Below are 19,365 nucleotides of genomic sequence, written 5' to 3'. Positions count from 1 at the left end.
CTAGAAAACAATGAAGATGTTTGCATAACTACAAGTCATATTACACCAGGAAAGTCTGAAGAAAGGCAAAAAAGGAATTACATACTTTGATAGGACACACAATTTTTCCCTCTTCTGCAATTTGTTCCCTATTTTATCTCATATTGTGTAAGTATGAATTTTGATCTTTGTTTTAACTGTACTGAAATGAAAAAGGAATGGAGAAAAAAAAGCATGAAATGAGTAAAGGGTGTTATACTAAACGTGAGGATAGACAGGTAGTTACTGGTGGAAGGAAGAGATAAAAATTGTACTGATCTATGAAAAAAGAACACACATGAGCTAAGAAAAATTAAAGATGATTAGCTGCATACTTCTCACTGATCAGTTATGACCTGAGAAATTATGGTAGTAACAACCAATTTTATTTATTCTTTTTTTTTTTCCCATATATATAAAATGAAGATTAAAAATCCCAGAGAAAAACAGAAAAAATCTTCAGGTTTTTTTTCAAGCTCTATTTCCTCTGAGAAACAGTGAAAATAGAGGTAGCCTATTAAAAAGCCAACTCCTGTTCAAATTGCCAATTTAAAGACTTCAGTCCAAAAAACGTGAAGTATAAAGAAATGCCTTCCACCCCTGCAAGCCCGACAATTCCTCTCACAATAATACACGAGTCTACCCAAAAGAACGCATCAGTTGCATTTTAAAGTCCCAATGCAGTTTTCGTACGGTTCATTATTTGCACTAATTTAATTAAGAGGGTCCAGATGATTATTATCCTGGCAAAAGGAAACTGTATAGACAGTACAATGGCAGACTGCCATGATCATTGTATCTTATTTCGTAACTGAAACCCCAGCTACACAAAGAGGATAAAACAAGCCCCCTTTGCCAACCATCAAAAAAGCTGACATCTTCGAACCATTTCCACAGGGTGGTTTGAGACTTGGGTGTTGTCCGGTCTGCCAGCCTTCAGCACCAATTGGGTGCTGTGAACATGACCATGACCAGTTTAAGCAGGAAAATTTACCATCACGGTATGCTAAAAGGACAACTTAGTCAACCTCTGGGCAACGAAGAAGGCATTATTTATGGTGAAACCCCTATATGAGGTTGTTCAGGTGGTCTGGGCTCAACTCACAACAGCATCACAGAATTTCCTAGGGAAATACAGTGCTTGCCTCCATCTATAAGGCCAAGGTCATAGCAAGTTCATAAGGACTATATAAATATCTAAGTAGAATAAAATGAAACAATTTTGAGGAATATATAAACAGCTCAGGGCTTGAAGTCCAGCTTTCTACAGGGCTCCACCCAGATCAGAAGCAGCAAGTCTTCTATGGAAACCTTTCTAAAAGCCACTCTTGGATTCTGTAAAACTCTGTAGGGACATAAATCAGTGCTGCTGATCTGCACACTCTTCTAGTTTGAAGTCTAGTAATACTCAACTGAATTTCATTGGCTGAGAATAAATATTTCCATGAGCAAACATTTCTAAATTAGGAACACTTTTGGTTTTTTTAATGACTGGAAGATATTTTTGCATGCAATTTCAATTCTGATCTACACACTCCCAACTGAAAGTTTTTCTGTTAGTATTTTGCAAGAATATAAAAAGAAAAGGCATAAACAAACAAATTCAATCTCTGCCCAGCAGATGAATGTTTTTAACAGAAAAGCAAAAACGTAAGGAAAAAAAGTCAAATGATTTGACCAAGGTCCAAAAAGCAAGACAGCAGAAAAGCTAGGAATAAAGTCAAGCACCTGATTTCACCTACGGATTTCAGAGTTTGAGGCAAATGGCTTATCTGATAGATTCCCAAGAGACAAGAGGAGGAAAGCTATGTTACCTAAATGCATACTTCAACCTCAGAAACAAGTAAATCTTCCTAAACTGCAATGAAGACACTGTAGTTTAATGTCCAAGAGGAAAGATGTTCCGGTGACTCGGAAACTAGCTGTTACAGGTGAGATGAGGCTCAAACCTATCCCTTTTCCACCAGCCTTTGAGACACCACACAAGTGATGGGGCATTAGGTAGCCAAACAGATTTCAGTCCGGCAGCCTCTGATCAGTCTTTGTCCCAGTTACATCTCTAAAACAGAGATAATAGTCTACTTTTCCTGGATTAGGTTTTGCAGGAGGTACATCGAGCAAGTCTTACATGATCGTTTCGGAGGACAACCACCCTAAATGCTGACAGAGATTAAAATACTACTGCATGACTGTGGCCAAATAAGGTAGAAGGAATGCATTTTAAAGTAGAAATAGAGTCCTTTCAGATTGGCGTGCTCTCTGCTCATTTCCAGTTCAGAAGAACACCAGCCATGGCTTGTCTTCACCTCCATCCAATCCCCCTTCCCAATCTGAAGTGCTTTCTGCACTAACACACAGCCCGGGCAGCTGCTACACCACCATTAAGTGATTACAGTTGACGAGGGAAGAGCCTCCTGCAGACGTGCTCCTCCTCCAGCACAGCTTTCCTATCGCAAGAAGTTTGAGAGTTCCCCAGCTCAGACAATTCTTCGACACGGCATAATAAAAACCCATCCACACCGCCAAGGATCTGCCCTCAGCCAGCAGTAATTAAAATTAATCATTCACAATTATTTTCATGGGTATGTTCAAAAAGAGACACTGCCAGCTCACTGAATCCTCAAAGTTGACAGACCTTGAAATAGGCTGTGGTCAGGTACAGCACGTTCCTGGGTTTCAAGCAGTTAAAAACGTGCTTTGCATATCGATTCCCCGTCCCACCTGCAGCACTGATGGTCAGAGCCACCTCGGTCCTACAGTCAAACACCTGAGCTGGCACCAACGAGTGGGACTGGCAAGGAAAGAGATTTTTCAGATAAATGCTGTTATAATTATTGCTGGCCTCCTGGGATTCAGGGTCATATCAGTGTCAAGATTTCTTATTCTTGAATCTTAGCGTCTTCTGAACTTGAAATTCTCCCCCTGTTTTCCACACATTCGTATTAAGTTTTTAATCACTATCTTCCTCCCTTTCAGCTTCACTGGTCACTGCTATTTTGAGGAAGGTGAAGAGGTTTCTAAGGTACAGAGTAGCCTGAAGGTTATCAGTTTCCAAGCTTCAAAAACTACTGGAGAAATTACATTGACAGAGGTAAAAGAATGAATAAAATTTGATGTAAGGGCTTAGGACTGCCACTTTCTGGAACACTATTTACTTATACAAGCAATTTTTATGGAAGGAACATCTACTATTCGTGATAGCAGCCTTGATCAATTCTGTCCCTTTGAAACTTACCATAAAATGTAAAAGCGCATGTCTTATGTATATAAACCCCAAATTTGCAGGCAGTATGTAAGTCCCAAGATTGTAACCACTGCAGAGAGAAAGCAATCTCACACCTAACAGGCTGCAGATCCCTAGGTATCAGACTGCATGCCGCTCCTTCCTTCCCATCAACTGGGATATTGATTTTTAAAATACATACTGGGGAAAAAAAGTTTTCACCGGATATAGTGAAAGAGGAGCAGGATAAGGGGATCACCTGCCACCCACCATGTATGTTCTGTAGTTGGAGCTCAAAACTGGAACTAAAAAGCAAGAGATGGTGGAAGATCCAACTTCTTACATTAATCAACTCTCAGCACGGTTTTCAGCCCTAAGACTTCAAAGGAACAGATATTCTCTCTGCTGAAACCGAGAAACCTGATAAATATGTTCTCCTTTTTATCTTTACAATCTAGAGTGATGTTTCTGTATGGTATGTAGGTGTGATGCTGTGCAGGAAACAGGAGCAGTGAACGGAGAGAGAACAGTTACAGAGGCGAGGCTCAGGAAATCTCTCTTTAGGAAACTCAGCCAGAGAAAAGGAGGCAAACGGTGTAAAACAGCCGCAGCGCTCAAGCTCAGAAGTCTCCAAGGCCATCAGCAATGCTGCAGCAAGTCTGAAAATGTCACCCCAGGCTTCTTTATGATTTATACAGGGTATCACCTTTTTCCCCCTCTACCCTACACTGTCTATTTATCCCACGCTTCTCTTGTATTGTTCACTCCCGTTTTTAATCAGCATAGTTTCCTAATTTGCAATATATCCTCATTAAGCCAGTTTCCCACTGAAGATAGCAGTAAAGGCATTAGGACCCTAAAATTGAAGGCTCCCCCCTCCCCAGCCTCCCCCTTCCACACCACGAGCCTTGTGCTTGTAGCGAGGCATCTCAAGGTGTAACTTTAGACCCAGGATGAACGTTGCCAGCTCCAAGATCAGCTCTTGCTTCATCCCCTCCTTCCACAGCCATGAGTATTCGCAGTCAGAAGAGCAGTGGGGATCAGTATCCCCTGCCAGGGAGAGCCCAGGCAGTGCCCCAGCTTCCCCTCATCCCCCCCCGGCAGGCATTTGACTACAAAGCCTAATTTTGACTCAGGCACTTTATATATTTTTTGCTCCACTTCTCAAAGTTTTAAAGTTACCTGGAAGAAGGACCTCAAAGACGTGAAGCAGACGAATAATTTAAAAGGGTGGCAGTCCTAATTCATCATATATGATGGCCCCTTATCCCTTTGGAAAGTCAAGAATTAAGTTATCACAGCTAAAACATTTTACAAACTCAACAAGGACTTTGGCTGAACTCTGGGACATGGGAGAAAAAAAAGAAAACCACCACCAGGAGAGGAAGCAGTGAAGGGAGAGGGAACTGCTAGAGGCATGAGGAGCCCCAAAACAGATGTGCACATGGGGAGGACGCAGCTCCCTGAAATTTCCTGGCTGTTCAACATAAAATGAAGGCAGCCCAAATGCCTGGGCATCACCATGTCCTCCCCTCAGCAGAGACGTGGAGCAGCTCTGTCTGAGGAGAGGTGAAAGCCCAGTTCCCTCTTCCAGCCACCAGACAATCTTGCTAGTAAGGGATTAAAGTGGTTTAGGGAACTATGCGTTTAATAGGGTCAGAAGGGCAAGGACACAGTTACATTTTGATTGTTTTGAACATTTTTGTTCCTGTTTTAAATACAAAAGTAGCATTTTTCTTGCCAAAGCTGACCTGGTCCAAGGCTATAACCAAGGCAAAGAGCACAGGAAGAAGAACCACTTTTTATTAGTCCATTGACAGAGAAACAGGTGAGCTATCAGACACCAATCTGCAGACATGAAATCTTCACAAACCGAAGACCATTGCTCTTTAAATACACAAACACAGAAATACACATGTATATATACAGCAATACATAAAAACTTCCTACCTTTCTGTAAATTCTGAAAGACTTTTTCAAGCTTGCACTGCCAGTAACAAATACAGCTCGCCTTTTCTTTGGCTGGGGGAAAGAAAAATCACAGCAGAGAAAAAACAGACTGTGGAAAGACCCCAGCAGCAGAAGACACAGTTAGCTATTACCTTCCGTGATTACGGAAAAGTGCTATTTCTTATTCTGCGCCTGGCTTCTCTTTGCCATTCTTTTCATCCACCTTAAAAATGATTTTAGGATTTAAGCAAATAGGGACATTTTGGAGGATTGTAGGCTCCTGGCTAAAGCCTTCTCTGCTCCTCCCTTAGGGGAAAAAAAAAAAAAAAAAAAAATCAAGCAGCAACAAAGAGAAGTAAGTTTGCAGTTCTTCAGCGTTCCCTTTCCCCCTTTCTTAATGCAAATTCAGAGCAGTTCCTGCAGAGACTGTAAACACCCACACAACTTTCCAGGTGGGGAAAAAACAGCCCCACACCAGTAAATATATAACAGCAATTTCTTTGCTCTTTCTTTGCTAAGTGACTGGATATAAAATCTGCTGCTGCCTCACGGACAAACACACACAGAGCCTTCAGCAGAACGGAAAGATGTTTTGGGGCACTGCAAGGATTTCACAGCTGTCTTATCTTTCCTTGTACACTGAAGAGTCTGCATAACCTAATAGCATTAGCTTACTAACAGATATATTAATAGGTGTGGGGGGAGGGAAAGGAAGAAGGGGAAAAAAGCCACTAAAACATATTCCACCTACACATCTTGCTTCTAATCACAAACTCAGGTAGAAAGCAAATTGCTTCTCCCAGACCAGGAGAAGGAAAAAAAAAAAAAAAAGACTGAAAGAGAGAAGGGGGAAAAAGCATGTATTTTCATCTTTTTCTGGAAATCATGGTATGTAAAAAAATAACCTTATACTAATCGCTGCATTTATCAATGCATAACACAGAAAGAAAAAATAAAAAAAACCAACATCACAACTCAAGAACTGCCACAACATCTTACAGTTGGTAATTTCAGAATGATAAATATAATGCTGGCCTCAGACTGCTAGAAGGATTAGATTTAGCTGTAAAACAAGAAGTGCAGTTAACAGTTGGTGTTGGGTCTGGTGTTAGGATTAGAAAGCACTGCTAATCACAAGAAATGTAAAAAGATTAAGAGGTGATGGTTGCCAGTAAGGTTTTTAAGAGCATGTAAGTGCTGGAATTCATTTTGGGATTAAAATTCCTCAAAAAAAAAAAAAAAAAAAAAAAGAAAAAAAGAGGCTAGATCACAAACACAGCAGCCAGATTCAGTTTCACTGTCCACAGCCTGTTCCCAAGGATTAGGAGAGTTAAAAAGAGTGGAAAAGTGAAATGTATGCCATGGCTTACACTGAAGGGTCCTAGGAGGGCTTTAGTGAGGAGAAGCAAGCATTTGTATTCTGGTACCTAAGAATTAACTACTGTAATCTAAAACCCATTAGAACAGTGGGCTTGTGCAAAGAGCTTTGCCTACCTAAAAACTGCCTGAAGTGGCAGCTTTCTAAAGGCACTGTAGCAGAAATAAGGATGGCATCTAGTATCCACCTCCTTTCAGCAGGAGGAATAAGACAAAACCTTGATTTCCTCATTTATGGCTAGTTTATATTCACCTATATCATCTATTTATGTTACTAGTTATCAAGGACAAGTTAAGCTTCCCACATAAAATAATCAATCTGGAGTGTGTGAAAGAATCCCCTCCCTTCCCTCCCCAAAGTTAAAAAAAAAGCATTTGCTTCCTAAAGCCTCACAATAAATACTGTATTTTATAACCCAAATCTTAATTTTAATTTTAGATGGAAATTTTTTAACAGAAATTTTAACCAGTGCAGACCACAGCATTATGGTCAGATTGCCTACCTCACTTATGAGAGCTCTCCATCAGCAATGACTGCAAATGTCATTGCTGTCACCCTTGGCCAGCACCACCCCAAACTGCACAGTAGATAGCTCACCCTTAGCCACCACCATCCACACAGTCCATAGTACAACATCTCAAGGAGAACACAGACCTCTGCAATGCCCATCGGTTCTTCCACAGACCTAATGGACAGTCAAAGTTGTTTAGCAATAAGGTCACCTAAAATTCTCATGGTGTCCCAAATTTATCCAGTGATTCAGAGGAAAATCCAAGTGACACATGACTTCATAAGCATTTGCTCTATTCAGCTGCATTTCCTACCAGGTCTTCAAGGAGCTCGGATGTTGATTCAGATCGACCTCTTTTCACTCATTAATTTACTTTCCGTAGATCTGGACCTTGCTATTCAAGGGGTTGGGGAGTGCCATGGACTAAGACCACTTCATCATTTTCTAGCAGGCCTTTCAGTTGAGTGCTCCTGGTGCATCTGTCTGGATTTTCAGACTCTGTAAGACTACTTTTGTGTTCCCCCAAAATGAACATTTTTTCCAGCTGCCTGTAGCAGAAGCAGAAATAACCATCTTCAAGAGTTATAAAACAGTCGTATTAAATAATAGAGGTGAAAGCACTGTGTATGATTTCTGCAGAAGTCTTTTCAGTAGAACAGATAAATTTATTCACTGCATTATGGAACAGTTTGAGAAAACAAGATCATACAATGTACACTGCCTCTATTTAAATTGTTTCATTTCTATTCATGAGTGCTCTGATTAGATACACTGAAAATATCATCAGTAAGAAATAAATAATTCTGCCAAATTAATAGTTGTTGATTTCTTTTACCTGAAAACGTAAGTAGCATCTCATTCGCACTAGATAAAGCTGCTATAATTTGGATGCATCGATCTTGTTGGTTCAAGTCTACACAGCACACCAAGACAGGTATAAATCCATGTTTTCTCAATACTAAACACCTTCTTTCAAAACGTAAAGTTCTTTAGCAAGTTAAGATGGGCCAGTATACGCTTTGCTTGGAGAGGTTTTGTAGCCAACTAGGGGTTTTATTCCTATAGCTGTTTTCCCCAAACACTGGGTTGAGAGAAATAAATTGCTTCAACGGTAGAAAATGGTTTAGAAACAGTATTTTAGGGAATTCAGGTAAACTTTTTGTATCACAAAATTAATCTCAAGCTCAGCAAATGCTCTTTAATTAACACCTTTCTGCCTCAGAAAGGAAGCAGCCAGAAGAAACCACCACTAACATCATTAGATGAGTGAGTTAACAACCAGTCCCAAAACAGGGGTCTCTAGTACCTCCCTCCCTGTAAAGAATTTTGCTGGAAAAATATGGGTGGATTTGTGCAAATGGAGCAGAAAATATTATTTAGCAGAAAGATCAGACCACTATTTTGTTTGAAAAAAGATACTAAAACCATAGACTTAATATCTGTTTGAGACATCGCAAAATGATGTATGCAGTGTGTCTGCTCAGCCTATGAACATACAAGAAAAAGCCTTCTACATTTTTGAAAAATTCATCCAGTTTTACTCGACAATGAATTCTTCTTCTAAAAATCAAATATAATTGCTGTAACATTTCAAAAAAATCTAAATGCACAGCTGAGTATCTTAAGAGCACCCTGTTTGCAAAGCAGCCAAGTGATAAACCTCAGAGAGCTACTGTTAGTTACTGCAGGCAAGATAAATCAAGAAAATGCTGAGTTGAGGTGCAATTTGACAGTTATTAGCAGAACAGGAGTAATTTGATGAAGAAAAAAATCTGACAAAATCTCCGTTCACAGCAACAGATTTTGGAAGCCTATTTGCACATAAATTGGAAAAAAACCAATTCTTGCATTAGAAACTGATGAAGTTGAAACAATATACCCTAAATCCTAACATATTCAAAATTATTTTCTTTGATTCAAAGCTGATAATCCTGTAACAGGCAGTAACTAAACAGGGGTTTACCAGACTTGCTCTGCATGTTGAAGAGACTGCAGTCAGATCCTGATCTAGGGGCCATTCAACTATCAGAATAACTGGATTTACTGCTATACGCACCTTTGGTTTTGCCATTTGAAAGCATCTACAGCCCACAGAACATTCGGCTGTGTTTTAAGCATTAGCGGCATAAATATCCCCTCGTGTACCGTATACTTCACCACTTCTGGCTTCCCATAAATCAAGCATACAACCAATCTTTTTTTTTTTTTTTATGTTGGACGTTAATGGCAACGCTATTATTCAAATCCAGGCTGTGCAGGTTTGCCTTTCACGGGGATGTAAAGCAGCTCACGAGCAGGCTTACAGCTGAGCAAGGGAAGACCCAAATCCGGCCGTGATCTTCCCACTACAGCCCCAGCACCGTCAGAGATGTGATATTCTGCATCTTTCAATTTCCCTCATTTATGCAAAAGGCTTTTTAAAAAATAAACAGAAAAAACAGAAAGCCTTTTGCGCTCGGCGAGATCTGCCTCCGTGTCCCCATAAACATTCAGCGTAAACGTTTTCGCTCACATACTCATAAGCAGAGATGCTGTTCTTTACTGCATTACAATTAGACGCATAGATTAAGAGATCTTCCGTGTCATCGTATCAAACCTGTCTACAAACGTACAAAGGGATTTTAGAGACTGTTGTCTTTTCTGCTTACAACTGAATTTTCACGCTCAATGCAAAATGCAGTAAAAGTGATACCTTCCCCGTGTTTACAGTGCCCACCAAGGACCATTGCAAAACCAAATAAAACTTAGCTATAATTTAAGCAGCACAAACTGTTCTCCCGTGGGATTTCTTTTTTTTCTCTCCCTTTCCCCTCATCTTTCGGTTCATGAGGATAAGGAACATGAAACTAAATGGATTTATGTTTAAATAATTCATCTTTTCAGGCACATCAAACCAAGTACTAAAGTTCATCTACGGGGCTGGGCAGATTTAGCTGATTCCAGTGGTATTTTAAACAGCGTTCTGGAGAGCTAGTCACAAAAAGGTTGACAAAGAAATTCATTTCAGTGAGGAAATGCTGAACAGCTGTGCTGGAGTGGTTTTGAAACCCCATGTGTTGAAACTCTACCTACTCTCACCCAACACAGGGAGGACATTACCAGCCATCTCAAACTGCTTGTTGGAGACTTATGGCCACCCAAGAGATGCTTTGTGAGCAGGGCAGGTTCTGGAAGATCCTGGGAAGATGAAGAGAATTACCAAGGCTGAGCATCATTTTCCTGCCAACTGGTAGGAAAACATGCTGCAACGTAAAGCATGTTTAGGAGCACAAGTCCCACAGGGTAGACATCCACACTGGCTGAGTTGATCCTATGAGCCAAGTTGCCTTAAGTGAAGGTCCCATGGGGGCCAGTAAGTGAAATGATGATAGTAACTCTCCTCCTCTTTAAGCAAGAGAGGAAAATAGAGAGTGGGTTTTTTGTATATTTTAAATATCCTAAGAAGTACAAACAATGGATTTACTCTTGCAAGAAGTCTAACAATAAGTCTGTAACCTTTACTACACTTGCACTTCAAGTCATGCTTATTGTGCTAAATAAACCATATCAAGTTCTTGCAGCTAAAGAAAAAATAATCTAGGGACTGGGGTTTTGTTTCGGTTTTTTTTAGTCCCTAAAAAGCCAGAATCTAAATCTTTCAATTCTTAGTAGTAACTGTTTGCTTTAATCACATAAGTGACCTTCCTCCTGCACGTGGCTATCAATGTGTTAGAAGAGCCTGCAAAAGTGGATCAGGGAACTAGGTCTTTCACACAACTAAGATCTGTTCCCCTGATTTACATCAACAATTCCTCGCTGTCCAAACTAGATTAGAAAAAGCCACAAAGAAATATTATTATATTTCAGGATATAACAATTTACAACAATTTTAGCAGCACTGCTTTGCCCGTGTAGGAAAAGGCTGGCTGAAGTGAAGAAATGATGTTGCCATGTGGAAACCTCGAGAGGGTTAGTAACCTGCTACCATACCAGAGATGAATTTTTGCAGTCAAGGTTTATATCTTTCAAACTCACTGAAGAGGGGATTTATTGCAACAAAACCAGGGAAAACCACTGGAGGGATGTGTTGGAAGTGGAGCAAGACAAAAGGAAAAAAAATACAGAAAATACAATATTCTTAGATCTTCAGTGCAACCTCACTGATTTATTCCAAATGGGTTTGCATTTCCAGTCTAAGTTAACGTGGCTCATAATATTATATTATAAGTGACACAGAAAAGATCTGGTAAACAGTTACATTTTGCAGAATGAGTTTCAATAGAAATAGCTCCAAATACCTTAACATAATTATCATCTTAGTAACATGCTTACTCTTGAGGGTAATTTTTGAGCCCTTCAGCAGAAAGCAACCTCACCACAATCAGGACCTTAACGGCTCAGAGCCACTGCTTGTGCAGCAGGAGACCTCCTTAAATCAAGCATCTTTAAAAGTGTCCTTGTTCTAGGTTGCCTGTACTGGGCATCCCACCACAAATTTATGTCCTCATGCTTTGCAGAGTAATGACGTTCATATACCCACATAAGATGTCCGTGAGCAACGCAGGCTCTTCCACTTGGCTAATCTTCCCACATTAAATAGGAAAATTAAGTGCTTCAGAGTCCTCATGCATGGAAGCCATTCTAAAACAAAATGCGCAACATTTTCTGTCTATAACATATGCCTATAAATAGATGTATGACGAAAAAAATGTGGGTTAATTGATTCTGATAAAGAACCACCACAATGCAGTCCACCATTGTAACAAGATGCTTACAGTAATGCCTATCAAATTACAAGTTCTGACCTTTGGTGATGTGGAAAACAGCATTCATTTCCTTCCTTCATAACACAGAAACTTGCTGTAACCTTTTTTTTTTTTTTTAACATTTAAAACTGAAATTGTTCTTACTCTAGCCCAGCTGACAGCATTGGTTGTGGAGAAGCTAATTTCCAGAGGAAGCGGAATGTAAAAACAAAGTTGCTGTGACCTTAACAATAATCCTGTTTGCATATTACAATACATTTTCCTACTGTAACAAGGCGAAGTCCCTAGTGTTCCGGTCAGAAAAAGTCATCTTCCAGTAAAAGCATACTGTGATCAATAACATTTTCTTAATATATTATATTATCTCTCTCTGAAACACTTTTTCACTTGGCATTTCAGGCTGCCGAGTAGGGGAAATTCATGACAAAACTCAAGATGGTAAATGAGATACTGCAAATTAATTCCATCCAAGAGCAATCTTTTCGTTTGTGAACAATTTGACAAGCCTGTGTCGTCTGACTTCAGCAGAAGCTTTCTCAGCTTTCAAATATACATGAAACAGAAGAATCTGCTCCACTACCATACCAATCTTCACTTTAGCCTGCATAATTTTGTGTTGAAATACATTATAGTTTCAACAATCAACTTTGAGACCAGAATTGGTGGGGCATATTTTAAATATTAGTTTAGAAAATAGACTGGGAAGTCTGCAATATCAATTGTGAAATCCTACTTTCAAGTGACAGCCCAGAGTATTGCCGAGCACAGGAGTCCTGCACTTTTGAAGCTGTTTTGCCACCAGGTCACCTGTGATCTGATCCTGGAAAGGCCCAAGTAGTGAAAATACCAGCTGAAGGATCTCAGTGTGGTATTGGCAAAGTTCAAAGAGAGCTCTGTCACAATGGGTATTATAGTAAAGTACTTCTCTAGCATTATGTCTGAAATGCCTTTTGCTACTGTGAATAGTAACTTTATTCCCCCCTTGGAGCTAATGTCCTTCTGCAGGCTGAAATGCTGACCTGGTGGCATGTGAGCCCATGCTCCTCACCTTCCATGTGAAAGCCCATCACCATTTTAGCAGCATTGCTAAGAGCACCTGGTGTTCAGCGTGGTTCAGAAAGGTGTGATCATACACAAAGGCTTGGGTGAATGCAGGACTTTGTCAGCAGGATTCCCTACCCGCACTCCATCTCAGCAAGATTAGGTGCAGAATCACTGCTGCATTAATATTTCAGCATAAAGAATAAGGGGCAGGCAGTTATTGAATATTCATGCTGTAGCAGTGCTCTCTGTATGAATTCTCTAAGAGGAACATGCAAAGGCTGTGCCCGTAGCCCGAAGAGTTTACCATCCAACACCCCAATTAAAGAGATACTTCAGCATGTACCCTCTTTTAAGCTCACAGGGCAGGCTCATCGACTAATTGTATTCCTACAGTGAACGATGCCCTGAATTTCTTTACTTAATCAAGACTCATGTTGAAAACAACATAAAAGAAGTGGGAGAAAACAAATGAAAATTTAATTTACATCTGCGAATCCCAACACCTCGTGAGATCAGAAGCATGTAAAGGGCCAAACAACTCATCTACCTAAGAAGCCATTCATAAAAGATAAATAGCCTCTTTAATTGTGGAGGAAATGCATGCAGGGGAGATGCACAGTACTCAGGTGATGGAATAAATCCACGCAGCAGCAGATACATTTGTGAGCGAGAAGGGGCAAAAATAAGATTGGTCCCACTGATAAGCAAGAACGCAGAAGACAAACTGGATGGGAAAGACAAAATAATCAAGGTTTTGAGGGACAGGACAGAGTTTGGGCTTGTTTTGTTCTTTAAAAAATAAATTAGGCAGCAAGTCTTTCTTCATGTAAATAGCACTTATAAAACAAACTTTCTAGGTGAATAATTTCTTTTACGATTAATAAAATCTGCAATCTGAGCAACAACGTTCTGATGACTTTTTGCCATTTGCAATTATCGCTCATCCTGACACCAAAAACTCATTATTATTAAAGCTGACAAAAAAAGATACTTAGCTGCTTCTATGAAAGGACTTAATTTTTAAAAGAACCCCAAGTTTCTAAGCTTTGTTTCTATTTCTGAATCTTGAATGTGAAAAGCGAGGCCATACCAGCAACCCTTGTGTACGTCTCCTTCAATTTCCAACAAGTAATTTGGATAAAAGCATCTAATTTGTATGGTAACACAACGCATTACAACAGCATACTGCTTTGGCTTAAAAGCAACCTACTAGGAGTATGGAGTTAACACAACCCTATATAACCACAAGCATGTAGTTTATACTGTAAACATACATTTTTTTTTTCCCTTTTGCCTTTTTTTATAGCAGTATTGTCTCAAGGAACTAAAAGCACTTCACAGTTACCATCGGACTCGCAGCACTCCTGTGAGTAAGAGTATATAATCTCTATTTTAATGGCATGGAAGCTGAGGCACAACTATTACAAAGGCAGCTGTGGCAGAGATAGGAACAGGAACCATACCCAACTTGGAGCTCTGTGAGTAAACCCAGGCCTACCTGACATGCATTATCTATAGGCAGAAAGGAACATAAGTAATTTTGTGTTGGCACCTATAGAGATGTTGGGATGAATGTTGCTTGTGCCTCACTCCGTCCTTGCTCCCTGATGTAACAGCACAGCAAAATCAGAGCCCTGTTAAAAAAACAAACAACCCAATGCAGATGCTGTTAAATGGGCTCAAACACACACAAAAAAATACTGCCCAGTGTGTAGGTGCTTGATAAATGTTGGTCTGAGCTCTTTATAAACACAGATCTCCAGTTTGTCGTGATTTAGTGGATGGTTAAAGGTCTGGAGCACACAGAGAGCCAGACTCTTCCCAGGGCACGCCGTAAAAGCCGAAGAGGCAACCGGCACAAGCTGCAACAAGGGAAAATCTGGTAAAATGTAAGGAAGGAAAATTCAGAGCGGGTGCTTAACCAGCAGAACAGCTGCCCAGGGAGGCTGCAGAGCCCTCATCCTCAGGAGCATTAAAGGACTTGCCTGGACACAGACACGACCCTGAAAAACCTGCTCTGCCTCCACAGTTGGCCTGCTTTGAACAGGAGGTTGGACGAGATGACCTCCTGAGGTATTTCTCAAACCGAATTATTCTATGAAGACCATTCCAAAGACAAGCGAGGTTATTCCTTGGTTTCCCTGCTGCATCCCAAAGCTTATCACAAATTCATACCAAAAGGGTGACCTCGAACTTCTGTTACTAACTTTTTCTACTTCATGCAGCTCGCTCCTTGTCCTGAAAAAGATGAAATGGAGCAAACCCAAATCTTTGCTTTCACCCACCTAAAAACTACAAAAATGAAAAGCAAAACACAATCATTCTGTTCAAGCACCTAAACGCACGCGGTCATTTGAGGTCTCGCTTCGAGTTTACATACCTTCCTGACCCCCTCTCCTCCTCAGAAATACTCCGAAAAGCAATCAGTCTGCTGTGCGGAGAGATCCACAGTTATTTTAATAACAGCATCACAGAAACAGCTCTCAACGTCTTCATTTCAAATTCCTCCTTCCCACCCGCACGTTCATAAGAGGTGCTGCATATGGTGAAAACTAATTCAGTTTGAACCAGAAAAAAAACCTGGGGTTAAGTACTTCCCCAGTTGGAATACAGAAATTGCAACCACACGTGATTGTCAAGATATAAAGGGCTACAGTCAACATGCATAAATACTTTTTATATCCTTCAGAAAAACTAAGGGAGTTAAAAGGTCTTTTAGGGGGAACAGCTAGGAATATCCAAAAATGGGTAAGACAGCCAAGGGTGCAACTCCTACGTGCAGCCCGTTCCCAGAAGGAGTCAAAGTCCATCCTGGAATTCAAGCCCCTTTCAAACAACTTCTCATGAGTAACAGAAGCCTTTCAGGAGGAAGACTGGAGACAATCAGCTTCTCATTTCCAACTAATTTTTCTTTCCTTCTCTTTTGTTACAGCCCGATCGCAGCCCCGGTGGCAGAAACATCCACAGGCACACCATAACCTAACGGAACAACTTGGCAATAATTTGATATTCAGCCTAAGACTATTCTCAGCATTTCACGTTGATGTGAACTGGGCGATGCTGCAACTTATCACAAGCCAGATTTGCTAGACATTCCCCACCACAGAAAGTGAATTAAACTGTCACTCATCACTGTATGAGTGGCTCTGGTATAACTACTTCTTCATGAGTTGGACAACACTTCTCTGAATTGAAAACAAAACACTATGTCGCAAGTTAAAGTCTTCATCCTGGTTTCAGCACATTTTCTTTTCCTTTCTACTTCTCTTACCTATTTTCTGCTCAACTGTTTTTCCCCTGACACAATATGTTTAACCCTCTCTGCTCCACTTGCCTGCTCAGTGCTTTCTTTTGTTTTTCTCCTTGGTAGATATAGACTAAGAAGCTTGCACCAGAGCTCCAGCCACCCTGCCAAACTATTAATTACGATCTACACCCTGAACTACTGACACCCTCTTGGTCCATTCCCTAACTCCACTGACAAGTCAACTAGACCTCAAAGCTTGCAGGAGCACATCTCCCTTCCCCAAGGGCCACAGAATGGTTGGCCACAGTTGGAAGGGACCTTGAAGATCATGGAGTTCCAACCCCCCTGCCACAGGCAGGGACACCTCCCACGAGACGAGGTTGCTCAAAGCCTCATCCAGCTCATCTGACCAGCGTGTCAAGCTAAGGCTGAGATTTTATTTCTAAACATTCATTCTCTGGCACATCTCCCAACATACACAGTCTATTACAATGCAGGAAACACAGACACATTATTCATCGTGAGGGTTACTAAAAAAATAAAATAAAATTTGGAGAACGTTTGATTTAACTACAACTACAATTACAGTTGTTGGTATCTGCAATTTGCAGCATTACACACACACGCAGGGACAAACATAAAGAAGGAATATAAAATAAAAGCCTTATTCATAATTCAGACTCAATTTCCAGCAACAGTTTCATATATATTATTATACACACTATTTATGACTATGTACTAGCAGCACAGAAAAAAAATGATTAAATACACTCTCCTATACACACTTGTACACATCCAGGCATACACACAATTTCCTATTTTACCATGAACATACTAATGATAGGAATTGAAAAAGATTTTTAAATTATCAAAGCTGCATTGAAAGCTTTAAACTAGTTGCTCAGGGAAATATGCCCATTTCCAAGAGTTGGAAATGGGCTTTCCACTGTTTCCAAAGTGTAGTTCAAACTCATTTATGGGAAAAGGCTGCAAGAAGCATTATGATCAAGATGTGTTAGGGATAGTGAGGTGTTCAATAAGGAATCCTGTGAAGGAACAGCAAGGACTGGAAGGAAGGACTGCACAACAGCGTATGACAAAGATTAAACAGATTAAAAACAGGTGGGGGAAAAAAAAAAAAGAAAAAAAAAGGTCTTGGTGGTCTCGGCAGACAGCAAGGAGAACTTGACCAAGCAACGTGCCCTTGCAACAAAAGCCAAGTGCATCCATCCTGGGCTGTGTTACCAAGAGCACATCCAGCAGATCCTTCCCTTTCATGCAGGACCTGTAAGCGCTCCAGAACAAGGCAGCTTTGACATACTGGAGCAAGTCCAACACAGGACACTGGTGGCTGGAATACAGACTCAGCTCCTAGAACCTCACTATGTTTTCCAGTGAGAAGACAGAATGAGCCTATTCTTGGAAGGACACAGACATTTGACAAGAAGAAAGAAGCTGCAACGATGGAAATTCAGATTATAGCTGAGGAAAGGATGCTTCATGAGGCGGTGAAACATGGCGACGGGGGCCCAATAAAGTTGTGGAGTCTACATCCTTGGAGATAGTCAAAACTCAACTGGACATGGCCCTGTGCAACCTGGTCTAGGTGACCTTGCTCTGAGCAGGAGGTTGCACTGATCTCCACATGTGCCTTCCAGCCTGAATTATCCCACAATCCTATATATCTTGTTGGGAGAAACCAGAAAACTGGCCAAAGGAGACTAAGAAGACAAGAAACATCTAAAACAGCACCAAGGACCAGGATTAGCTCCATGAAGAAAAAAAAAAAAGAAAAAAGAGGATTGCAAAAAGAAGTTAGAAAAGTGGTGTGGCAAGAAAAATAGCAGGGTGAAAGAGAAAGTGGAAGCAGAGGATCAAGACTGAGGAATAGGCAAAGAAAGAAAAACCAAATCTGTGTCCACTAAATTACACTTTCCTCCAGTAGCTGGGAGGTGAAAGAGCCCACAAGAGTCATTCAGCAATGAAGTCGAGTATTTTAAGTTTCTATTCTGATGTGCATAGTACAATTGGGTAAGAGAGGGAATCGGGTTCTTTCTTTCCCCTCCCCATGCCCCCAAGAAACCAAGTAACCTTTAACCTCCCTTTTCCAAATACTTAAACTTGAACTTGCAAACTTCATAAATATTTATAACTGTGTACATTATGAAGAATGTTTGTCATACAAAAATACAAACACGTTTGTCAGCTTAAAAGTCAAAATGTTCATTACACCCCAATAAGTGCCTTACAGCTTTTTAAAATTTTATAAAGATATAGGACTATGAGTCTTTAGACATACAAACTTCGCTCCTTCTTCGAACTATACCACCAAATTCAAACACTGTTGATTGAGTTTACAGCATTAGCATTCACTTTACTATATTATTTTTCTATTGTAAGGCAGATGTTCAGCTGCACATGCTCCAACAGGGACTTCCTGCAGTCACCAAAAGGGAAAGCACAGCCCAAATTGCCTTTGTGAAAGCAAATAAGAGACCATGAAAGAAAAACAAACCACAAAAAGAACAGATATCTGCACACTTACCCTGCGATATCCAGAATCTGTATTAAAATCAGCCTCAGGTGTAAAAGTCAGTAAACAGGACAGCAATCCCTTGCATTTAGCAGGAGGTTTCTGGGAAGCCAGATTACCTGGAAAGAGTTGAAAAGGAGTTATTTTAATACATAAAGATGAAGTCACCTATGCTTAATAAGAATAGGCTTCAAATGAGCCACAGCATAAGGAAAAAAAAAAACAAACAGCTGCACAATGGGAGACATTACATGCCACCATGATCAGCATGAAGAATTTAATCCCGTGAAGGTGACAGAAATTTGTTACGAAGCACGGGGAGTTAGATGCTGGTAGATAGTTAGGGTTTAGCAAAGAACATCTAATACCCAAGATAAGTTGGTGTTAACCCTCTAATCAAGGATGCGGAGGAGACGAGAAAGAGCACGATATTTTGCTTAATTAGTTGCTATCAAAAAGAAGACTAGTTCAAGCACTTGCAAAACAAGGCAATCCAAGATTATTTAAAAGTTTAATAGTATTCTAGATTCTTTGGTAACACAGGGCTCGCCCGTGAAATAAAAATAATCCCTAGAGATAAATTTAAAGAAATATATCTCATTTTAATGCCCAGAGTAAAACGAGTATTCATTACAGCAAAGCAGTTTTATACCTATGTTCTCCATCTCAGATGTAATATATACAAAAGTAATCTTTATGACAGGAAGTGGCATGTA

General features: G+C 40.3%; 1 protein-coding gene across 2 annotated transcripts in view; it reads right to left on the bottom strand.

Moving 5' to 3' along the window:
- The window catches only part of KLHL29 (kelch like family member 29), a 338,750-nt gene extending 319,986 nt beyond the window's left edge, over positions 1–18,764 (bottom strand). For both annotated transcript variants that reach the window (XM_014956895.1, XM_014956896.1), the window contains exon 1: positions 18,662–18,764. The gene's annotated coding sequence lies outside the window, so the exon portion shown is untranslated. The remainder of the gene's footprint in view (positions 1–18,661) is intronic.
- Positions 18,765–19,365: the final 601 nt, after the last annotated feature.

Source organism: Calidris pugnax, unplaced genomic scaffold (genome assembly GCF_001431845.1).
Source record: "Calidris pugnax isolate Ruff unplaced genomic scaffold, ASM143184v1 scaffold171, whole genome shotgun sequence".
NCBI classification, from domain to species: Eukaryota; Metazoa; Chordata; class Aves; order Charadriiformes; family Scolopacidae; genus Calidris; species Calidris pugnax.
The sequence above is the reverse complement of the archived record's forward strand: the minus strand, read 5'-3'. Positions and strand labels throughout refer to the sequence as shown.